Consider the following 10,671-nt stretch of genomic DNA (forward strand, 5'->3'; position numbering starts at 1 on the left):
TCTTCAAATGTTTAAAATAATTCCCAAGTTGTGGCCAAACAGATTAAAAGAAAATGAAAATATTAGGTGAATGTACCTTGGTGATGCATGCAGGAAAAGTGAAGACATTGAATGTTGCCAAGAGCCATGCCCAGCTACCTCATGAAGATAAGCAAAGGGTCTCAGCAATTAGGGAAATTAAAACACTTCTCTACAGAATTATCAGCCCTCACCTTTTCTTTGTACCAGGCAGTTTAGTCTTGACAGCTTGGTGCATTGTACTCTCTCTGCTCCCCCAGCCCTATTGTCTGATCTCTTGTACCACCTGAATGCCTATGACAACACTGATTTTATTGGCTTTCTGTATTTAGGACCTTTGTTTTTTTTTTTATCATTGATTTAATGTTGCAATCTCTTTGTCATCCCTAAGAACATTCTACTGCAAGTATCTGTTTTTGAAGTTACAAATCTAAATTAATTTTATTTTGAACTTACTGATAAGTGTTGTGAAATGACTTGAGACAATATGGAATCCGGTCATGAGACAAGTTTTTCCTGAAAAGAGGATCAGGTTGGCCTAGTGTGGGCTTGGGGTCTGCCACTAGTCTCATGGAATGGCCAGGAGGAGCAGGGAGATGTGGCACAAATATAACCAGAGGGATCGCCTTTGCATGTCCTTGAACAAAGGAGAAGAATAAATAGTTGACCCTCTAAACCTGTCTGCTATGTGTAGAAAAAGAGCAATGGATCCCAGATTCTCAGGAGGTGAATAAAACAGGTTCTCTGCTCCCTCTTTTGTCCTTGTGTGAAAACCAGCTTTGTTATACATATGGCAATTTATTTCCCAAATTCTTTTTTTTTTTTTTTTTTTTGGGACGGAGTTTCGCTCTTGTTACCCAGGCTGGAGTGCAATGGCGCGATCTCGGCTCACTGCAACCTCCGCCTCCTGGGTTCAGGCAATTCTCCTGTCTCAGCCTCCTGAGTAGCTGGGATTACAGGCACACGCTACCATGCCCAGCTAATTTTTTTTGTATTTTTAGTAGAGACGGGGTTTCACCGTGTTGACCAGGATGGTCTCGATCTCTTGACCTCGTGATCCACCCGCCTCGGCCTCCCAAAGTGCTGGGATTACAGGCTTGAGCCACCGCGCCTGGCCCTCTTTTTTTTTTTTTAAACGGGGTTTCACCATGTTGGTCAGGCTGGTCTTGAACTCCCGACCTCAGGTGATCCGCCCGCCTTGGCTTCCAAAATGCTTGGAGGCCCGGAGGTTGCGCTGAGTTTGGCTGCTCGCTGGGTTTTGGATGTTGGATTCGACCACTTGAGATGGAAATGGTGTGTCACGGTCTGGTCCTTTATTTTATGCTGCCACACATAAATTGAGATGGACCTTTAAATAAAGCCTTTGTGATACAAGTGAAAAAAAAAAAAAGAGCCACCACGCCTGGCCCCAAATTCTTCTCTAGTTCTTTGTTTGCAGCGTTTTAGGGATTTGAGGTAGTCTCTACTTTTTAAATAAGACCTAGCTAACCTGACTTGCATTCAGCACTATTTTGTGACAGCAGTTTGTACCACTGGCATTATCCTGGTTACCATAAATGTTTATTGAATGACACACCTGGTGCTAAGTGTCTGAGCATTATTTTTTTTTTTCAATTCTCATGCAACCCTAAGAGACAGATGCTATCATTATCCCAATATAATGGATGAGGTGAAGTTACTTGCCCAACATTGACACAACTGGTTAGAGGCAGAACAATTCTATCCAAATCCATCTTGCTCCAAAGCACAGTTTTGCAGCATCATGCTGGGGTACCCCTCGTAGTTTTCTGATGATTCCTTTACGGATCTGTTACATCCTAATAAGCCAAATGTCTCTCTCCATCTGGCTGATAATCATTCACTGCAAATTTATTACATGTAGCTTCAACTGGCTTCTCTAGTTACTGCTTCTCTGCCTTAAGCACTGATTTTCTAAGGACCATAATTCTCCTAGAAAGATTTTGCAAATCATATGATAATGTTTTCCCAACGTTCAAAGTAAACACAAAGAAAAGAAATACCCAAAGCTCCTTTCTAACACTCTGACAATAATCTGCAGGAGATGTTAATTCTAAGTGAATACCATCTTCAGCAATTTCTAGCACAGTCTCTGGGTGTTTAGCCAATTCAAAATATTATAGTGTCCTCACTATGTTATATATATTTTTCAAAATAATATCAAATGTTAAAATTCCATTTCCATCTTGATTGGTGTTGTAAATGGCTCTATTTAATTTTTTGCCGTTATCTTTATTGATATCACTTTAAAAATGTTAGTATCATTTTAGGGACGCAGCTTGGTATTGCCTATAATATGATTTGTTCTCTCTCCAAAGAGAGACCACAATTATTTGAGATGTGTTCATGTGTCTCCCCTCATTTTATATAATGAGAAATAGTCATGAGTTTGCTATCAATATTCAAACAGGACACATTAAATTTTTCTCCTGGGGAAAAGCTATGTAAGGGTCAAACCTAAAATTAAGATCTTGCCTGCTCTTTAGAATAATAATGTTTATTTCCCCCCTGCAAGAAAGACTCCAGTTGGTAACCAAGATTTGCAAAAGTTAAAACTCCTCCCTAATTCATTTCTTCCGGGCTGATGTTCAGCTTTCATTAAGTCCTAAAATGTTACAAAGTGATGCTTGTTCAGATTCCTTTAAGACTTATGATATTACTAACTGTTGTCCGCCTTCCTCTCCCCCAAATCTGAGAGAAGTAAGTGAATATTTTCTCTGTGCTGAAGCATTTAGAATGGGTAATTGCTTTCATGCCAGGCATTTTTGTGAAATCAAATAGTAAACAGGGTTTTAAATTGTTTCTCTCAAGTTGCATGAGCTTAAAAAAATTTCTGTGGAGAATTTTATTTCTTATGCTGCAACTTTAATAACTCTATTAAGGCTCTTGCTTTCTACCCAGTCCCCAGCTGTGTATATTTGGGTGTGGAATGTAATTTTCTCTGGCTACAGCTAGAAGGAAGCTTCTTAAAATATTCTATTTCTTCTAAAATGTGAAACACAATCAAGTTTCTCCTGGGAAAATAATGAGCATTTATTGACTAATTCAGGAGTCTGCAGACTTTTTCTGTAAAGGGCCAGATAGTAAATATTTTAGGTTTTACAGATTATACGGTCTCTGTTGTAAGTCTCATCTCTACCTATGTAGTGTGAAAGCAGGTATATAATCCTAAGTGAGGATGGCTGTGTTCCAAAAACACTTTACTTATGGACATTGACATTTGAATTTCAGATAACTTGTACATGTCATTAGTATTATTTTTCTTTTTTTCATCAACCATATAAAAATATAACAACCATGTTTTGCTCAGGAGCCACACAAAAACAGGCAGCAAGTCAGATTTGGCCCATGAGTCAGTTTGCTGACCCATGTACTAATTCATTAAGTCAATAAAATTTTTTTGAACATCTACTATATACAGTGAGCAAAACGAATACTTGCCCTTACATAGTTTATGGAAGAGAAAACTATTTGGAAATACTGAAAACAAAGACATTTTCAAGTTTTGGAGAAATGATAGCTTGCATTTATTTAATCATGTCCTAGGCAGTGCCTCCAAAAATCTTGACCATAGGCAGTTCTATACAGTTATGTCTGAATATCACTAAAAGCTGAAGAATATTTCGCTCAAGTTGGCTTGTAGCCCCACGTTGTAGGAACAGAAGCTATTTCTCAGTCTGTGAAATGCAGGGACTTAATCTCTCAAAAAATTCATACTAAAGATGGTAAGCTCCTTGAGAGTAGAACATTATACTTGATTTGTATCTCTGCTGTAAGCACAGGGCAGCCCAATGGAAAAAGATTAATATGTAAAAGCACTCAGAGTTCCTTAGAACTGCACTGTCTAATATGGTAGCCACTTCTCATGGTGTCTATTTAAATTTAGATTTACATTAAATGTAATTACATTTAAAATTTATTTTCCTTTTGCATTAGCCACATTCAAGTACACAATAACCGCATGCTCTGGACAATGAGATGCGCATTTCCACCATCATAGATTGTTCCCTTGGGCAGAGATGCTTTAGAACATGGGGATACTTTTCCTCCCTCTGCTCTTGCACCCAAGCAAATTCATTGTGAAACTATGAATTCTGTAATCTCATCCTCCCTTGGCAAATGGTAAAGAGGTATTTTGGAATACAAGAAAGAAGGTGCTTGTACTATCAGATGACAGCAGCATTATGTGATAGTCATTGAACCTCCCTGAATTCCCACATAAAAATAGCTAAAAGAAACCTAATAATAATTCAGAAACTCATGGTCAAAATTGACAAAAGCATTAAATGACTGGTATCTCTCACAAAACCCAAGATACAAGTAGGTAGGGGCAAACCTCCAACAGCTCGGGAACCTCTATGTGGAAAGAAGTGGAGAAAAGTAACAGGGCGTTTGGAGTCGTGAATGAGGACCCCAGATACCTGGAAGATGTTCACAGCAAAACAGTCTTACTAATTTTTGAATAATGGATAAAACTGGGAGTAAGTGAATGGAAGAATTCCTTAGCGAGTTCTAAAAGGGGTTGAAGCAGTCTACGTGAGTTTGAAACTGACTGGCCAGGGCTCTTTTCTGGGACAGAAATTCATGCCAGGGACAAATATCTGGGAATGGAATCATTCTCGGCTAAAGTAAGGTAGGAAACAATACCAGGAAAATTTAGAAAGTGAACTATCATATTTTTGCACATTTGAAAACAACAAGAACAGCAACAGCAAAAGCCCAGAAGAGGAAACTCTGAGGAGTTAGAAAAGTTATTCTGAACATTGCCTTCTTCAGGATAAAATAAACTCATATAAAAATAAGAAGGAAGTTCAGTTCTAGGTCAAGTCCATTCAGAGTTATAATAAGAAAAAAATGAGAGAGAGATGAAAAATATCCATAAGACAATAAAAGCATGCTGAAAAGCCAAGCCCAGAAAACTAACCTACTTTCAAAATGAACAAAAAGACATTTGAAAAATGACATCTAATATAAAAAACAATATAAATTAAAATTACAAAAACTCAGAATGGCTACACAAAACTCCAACAAGAATTAGAAGCAAAATTTTAAAATGTACCTTAAAAATGAAGACTAAAGTTATTAACCCATTTATGGCTAGTGTTCTTATTGAAATGCTAAGTTTGCAGGAGTTATTTATATCCTACTTCTCAAGGTCATCGCCGAGGTCTAATTTTTCACACACAAAAATTTGCAACCTCCAGCATAAATGGGTTAAGGAATACAAAACCAAGTGATTTTTAAAACCAAAAAGAACCAAGGAAAGAAATCAAGAGAATTCAAGTGAAGGTGACAGATATTGAAGATGGGCAAAGAATATCCGATATGCAGACAATGGGCTTCTTAGAAAAGAAAATAAAACAAGAAATCAAAACAAATATCAAACAATATTTAAAAAACACTTACTGAATTAAATATCTAAAGCTACATAGTTTCGCAAAACCCCACATACATGATAATATCAACACAGAATGATCAGTGTCCCCAAAGTATATGCAATAAAATGACTAGATTTTAGAAAAAAAAAAAAAAAAACCTTTGGACATGTAGACAAAATGAATAAGTGATTTAGAAGAGAAAGAAAATGAAGTCATTGTCACACTTTTGACAGCAATGCTTGATGTCAGCAATACTTTGATTTCTTGACTTGGTGCTTATAGGATACTCACCATAGAAAAATTCATTCATTCTAGACCCAGCAATTCTGTTACTGGGTATATACCCAAAGGATTATAAATCATTCTACTATAAATGTCAGAAGAAAATGGAGTAACAATATACTCAAGGAAAGAAAATGTGAGCCAGGTTTTATAGCCAGCAAAATTGACTTCAAAATATAAAGGGTGCAACGTATTATCAACAAGAAAGAACTCAATTTATGTGATTCTTCCTGAAAAATGTAAAGTAGAATGTGAACTTCAGACCAACATATTGGTATCTGCATATCTGATATTCTTTGTCCATCTTCAAGTTCTGTCACCTTCACTTGAATTCCCTTGATTTCTTTCCTTGTTTCTTTTTGGTTTTTAAAATCACTCAGTTTTGTATTCCTTAATAACTTTAGTCTTCATTCTAAAAATACATTTTTAAATTTTACTTCTAATCATTTACCTAAGACTGGAGGTGAGCAGTAAGTATATAGTAGTTTGTGGAACTATAAAACTACATGAAGTTAAAAAAGAGAGAGCATAGTGTGTATAGCTATCTGTAGCTGTACATATATAATGTATACATATATATATGCTACAGCAATGTAGATATGATACAACTATTTTTTAAACGGAGGGAGTGGAGAGAGCATATGTAAGAAATTATTTAATAATTTTAATAAACATATTACAGTTGTAGTATTTCTATTATCATTGTTATTCTGAAGCTATTAGGCATGTATTATAAAATGAAGCAAATAAGTAATTCTTTGCTTTTGAGAATTTCATCAGGATTCTCAGGGTGGAAAATAAGAGACACAGATGTGATATACAAAAGGACCCTCTAGTCCTGCATTTAAATTAAAAATATTAACTCATGAGATTTGTGTTAATAAAACTCAGATACATACACACGAACAGGAACACAGAAATACACACTTACATATATTCCAGCTCTTTGCACTTAAAAGCCTAGGAACGATGTCCTACCCGTTGGTAGTTTTAAAATACCATTTTCTATCAAAAGAAATCATGGCTAACGCCAGGTCTGGGGCAGGAAAAGGGCAATACCCTGGAACCTATTGGCACAGCAGATGGCAAGATAGTTATCGAAGACCACTAGGGTCATATCAAAAGTCAGCTTGAGTGGGTTCCCACTTGCCAGAGATGCACAGTTATTGTGCCAATGAAGATAATAATTGCAATGGATTAAAACGTATTAAATATATTTGAGTTCATAAATGTATAGTAATAGTTAAAAAAAACTAATTAGTCAACTTCACAGACTTTCATTATCTTGCAAATTAATAAAGGAAAAGAATGATGCTTTTCTTTTTCTTTTGTAAGAACTTTACCATTGGGTAATCAAATAGGTGAGGGAAAGCATCTCTATAAAAACATTCCAATTAAAAGAAAAAAAATGAGGAAATTAGAAAACCACCATTTAAAAATCCCCACTCAACAGATCTAGGCATCATGAATTAATAGCACTAATGGCACAAAAAGAGACAACTAGACATTGTTTGCCTCCCAATGACAGAGCACAATATACCTAGTCTTATCAGTGGGATCAAACTTGAGTATGATCAAGCCTTTGGATCCAGCTTCAGTTTGAAGGAAATACATAGGAAGGAGGGACATATGGCACTGCATACTGATTATTCAGTCAACAAGATTTAGGCTGTTAGAAACTATAGGTTACATAGCCTGTGCTTTTTTTTTTTTCATATATATATATTTATTTATTGCACTTTAGGTTCTGGGGTACATGTGCAGAACATGCAGGATTGTTGCATAGGTACATTCATGGCAGTGTGGTTTGCTGCCTCCATTCCCTTCACCTATATCTGGCCTTTCTCCCCATGTTATCCCTCCCCAACTCCCTACCCCCTGCTGTCCCTCCCAACAGACCCCAGTGTGTGATGTTCCCCTCCCTATGTCCATGTGTTTTCATTGTTCAACACCCGCCTATGAGTGAGAACATTGGTATTTGATTTTCTGTTCTTGTGTCAGTTTGCTGAGAATGATGGTTTCCAGATTCATCCATGTCCCTACAAAGGACACGAACTCATTGTTTTTTATGGCTGCATAGTATTCCATGATGTATATGTGCCACATTTTCCTTGTCCAGTCTATCATCAATGGGCATTTGGGATGGTTCCAAGTCTTTGCTATTGTGAAAAGTGCCTCAATGAACATACATGCGCATATGTCTTTATAATAGAACTATGGCCTGTGTTTCTCAATACATAAATGTAAAGAAATGAAAGGTATAGAGGTAATTCTGGATATTAAAAGACATTTAAATGACAATTTTTTTTTTTGAGACAGAGTCTCACTCTGTTACACCGACTGGAGAGCAGTGCTGTGATCTCGGCTCACTGCAACCTCCACCTCCCAGGTTCAAGTGATTCTCCTGCCTCAGCCTCCTGAGTAGCTGGGACTCAGGCATGCCACCACACCCAGCTAATTTTCGTACTTTTAGTAGAGATGGGGTTTCACCATGCTGGCCAGGATAGTCTCGATTTCTTGACCTCGTGATCTGCCACCCGCTCCCGGCCTCCCACAGTGCTGGGATTACAGCCGTGCACCACCGTGGGCAAGATGAAACTAGTGTCTAGGGATATACAGCAGAGTGAAAAACCTAAAAAGAAACCCAAGGAAGTGACTACTATAAAAGTGAGAATGGAGGGAGGTATAATTGGGAGGGGGCTCAAGGAGGAGCTCTTGGATGGCCGACCAAGTTTTATTTCTTGACTTGGTGGTACAGGATACATATGCATTGATTCTAGACCCAGCAATCCCATTACTGGGTATATATCCAAAGGATTCTAAATCATTCAACTATAAAGACACATGCATATACATGTTGACTACAGCACTATTTACAATAGCAAAGACTTAGAACCAACCCAAATGACCATTGATGATAGACTGGATAAAGAAAATGTGGCACATATACACCTTGGAATATTATGCAGCCACGAAAAAGAATGAGTCCATGTCCTTTACAGGGACATGGATGAAGCTGGAAGCCATCATTCTCAGCAAACTGACACAGGAACAGAAAACCAAACACCGCATGTTCTCACTCAAAAGTGGGAGTTGAACAATGAAAAAACATGGATACAGGGAGAGTAACATCACACACCGGGGCCTGTTAGGAAATAGGGGGAAAGGGGAGGGAGAGCATTACAACAAATACGTAATGCATGCGGGGCTTAAAACCCAGATGATGGGTTGATAGGTGCAGCAAACCACCATGACACATGTATACTTATGTAACAAACCTGCATGTTCTGCACATGTATCCCAGAACTTAAAGTAAAAAAAAAAAAAAAAAAAAATTAAAACAAGAAAATCATAGGCATAGGGAAGGAAAAAAACAAAAATTCATTGAATTACATATTTGTTTTACGTAGTTTTCTGTATTTTTTTTTTAAGGTGTTGATAGAATTTAGTTCAAAGAGTCTGGTTTAGCTGATGTCAGGACAGGGTATGCTGTGTTATTTAGTCCCAGTTAGGATAGACACTGAGGGAGGTGCTCAGGTTTACTATATCTTAAAAGATCCCCCAGAGATTTTAATGCATAGTGCTGATTAAGAAGGACTAGCCACACGGTAGTTCTCGAAGCTTGGTACCAGCAGTTTCAAAATCAGCTGGGACTATTATGAAAAACAATGTGTTTCCTTTACCTGAGAACTTGCTGGAAATGCAAATTCTCACACTCCACTTTATCTACTGAATCAGAAACTCTGGGGCCCAACAGTTTGTATTTTAGCAAACCCTCCCAGTGATGCTGAGGCAAGCTCTAGTTTGAAAATCTCTGCGCTGCCCCAAACAGAGCCAATTTCTCCAATTTGTCAAAGGCTCACACCTGTACTGGAATGAAAAAAAGCATAGGCTCTAGAAAGTGCTAGAAGTGGCCATAATTTTAGATTGAAATTCATCTATACAGAGAGGCCCCCTCATCTTCTTTCCCTGGACAGTAAGTACGAGAAATGCAAATACACGTTTGGACTATTTTTCAAATTATGACAGTCTGATAGGTCCTCTCAGCTTTAATAATGCAATATACGGAGCTGATGCTTATTACTTTAGAGCAGGCATATCTTCAACTGTAAGCTGGTTCCATTACAAAACCTTAACAAATCTTGATGGTAACATCGCTGAACTCTGTGTGTAAATTTAATATGCAGAAATTATCCTTTTAGAGCGACTCAACAATAGCAGCAACAAGAAAAAAAACCATGAAACTGTGTTTGAGTTCTTAGAGCACAGTCATGTCTGCACCTGTAAGGGGGTAAGCACAGCAGAAATGCTTTCCCCGCAAGCTTAGGGACTATCCAAGAAAGCCATTTCTTTCTTATTTGTAAATTCTGGGGCAGGTTTTCTGCAATCTTCATCTGAGCAATATGTTAAAAGTCTAAAAATTGCTGCTCCTCAAAGTACCTTTTGGAAGGCATGGCTCTAAAACTGGGAAGCTTCATTCCATTTTATTATTTGCAAAAGGAAATATTTTTTAAATGATGTCAGGGAAAAAGTAGAATTACTCCCCCTGGATTGGCCTTGGCTCTCTGTTCTCTAGTGAAGATTAGACACACTTTGTTGGCCGTGCACCAGGTGGGCACAAGCTTTATGCTGTTTCTCCAGGACAGGGAGAGATTTGCATTTAACCATCAGGAGACAAGAACTCTTCTGGGTTGCAGCTCTCTTTCCCCAGCTATAGCCTGAGTCAGAGCACACCCAAAGTTGCCAGTTCTGAAGCTCTATTTGGTGCCAGTGACTTCTTCATAACACCTAAAGGCCCTGGGGTGCCCATTCCAGAAAGGATCATAAACAAAACCTTGGAGAAAAGTGACTTTCTTCAGAAACACCTACACTTTTGTTTTTTGGTCCCTGATACAGGTACACAATGGCCTGGAGTGCTAAGATTCAACTAGCATCTATGAATGTAAAGATAAACAGATGGTTTGTGGCCACAGGT

The 10,671-nt window shown here is 37.8% G+C and overlaps 1 long non-coding RNA gene across 1 annotated transcript in view; it reads left to right on the forward strand.

Moving 5' to 3' along the window:
- The first annotated feature begins 1,240 nt into the window (after positions 1-1,240).
- LOC116554044 overlaps positions 1,241-10,671 on the forward strand; it is a 22,862-nt gene continuing 13,431 nt past the window's right edge. The window contains exon 1 of the long non-coding RNA XR_004270026.1: positions 1,241-1,392. This is a non-coding gene — a long non-coding RNA (uncharacterized LOC116554044). The remainder of the gene's footprint in view (positions 1,393-10,671) is intronic.

Source organism: Sapajus apella, unplaced genomic scaffold (genome assembly GCF_009761245.1).
Source record: "Sapajus apella isolate SASKATOON/1434 unplaced genomic scaffold, GSC_monkey_1.0 scaffold13, whole genome shotgun sequence".
Lineage (NCBI taxonomy): Eukaryota > Metazoa > Chordata > Mammalia > Primates > Cebidae > Sapajus > Sapajus apella.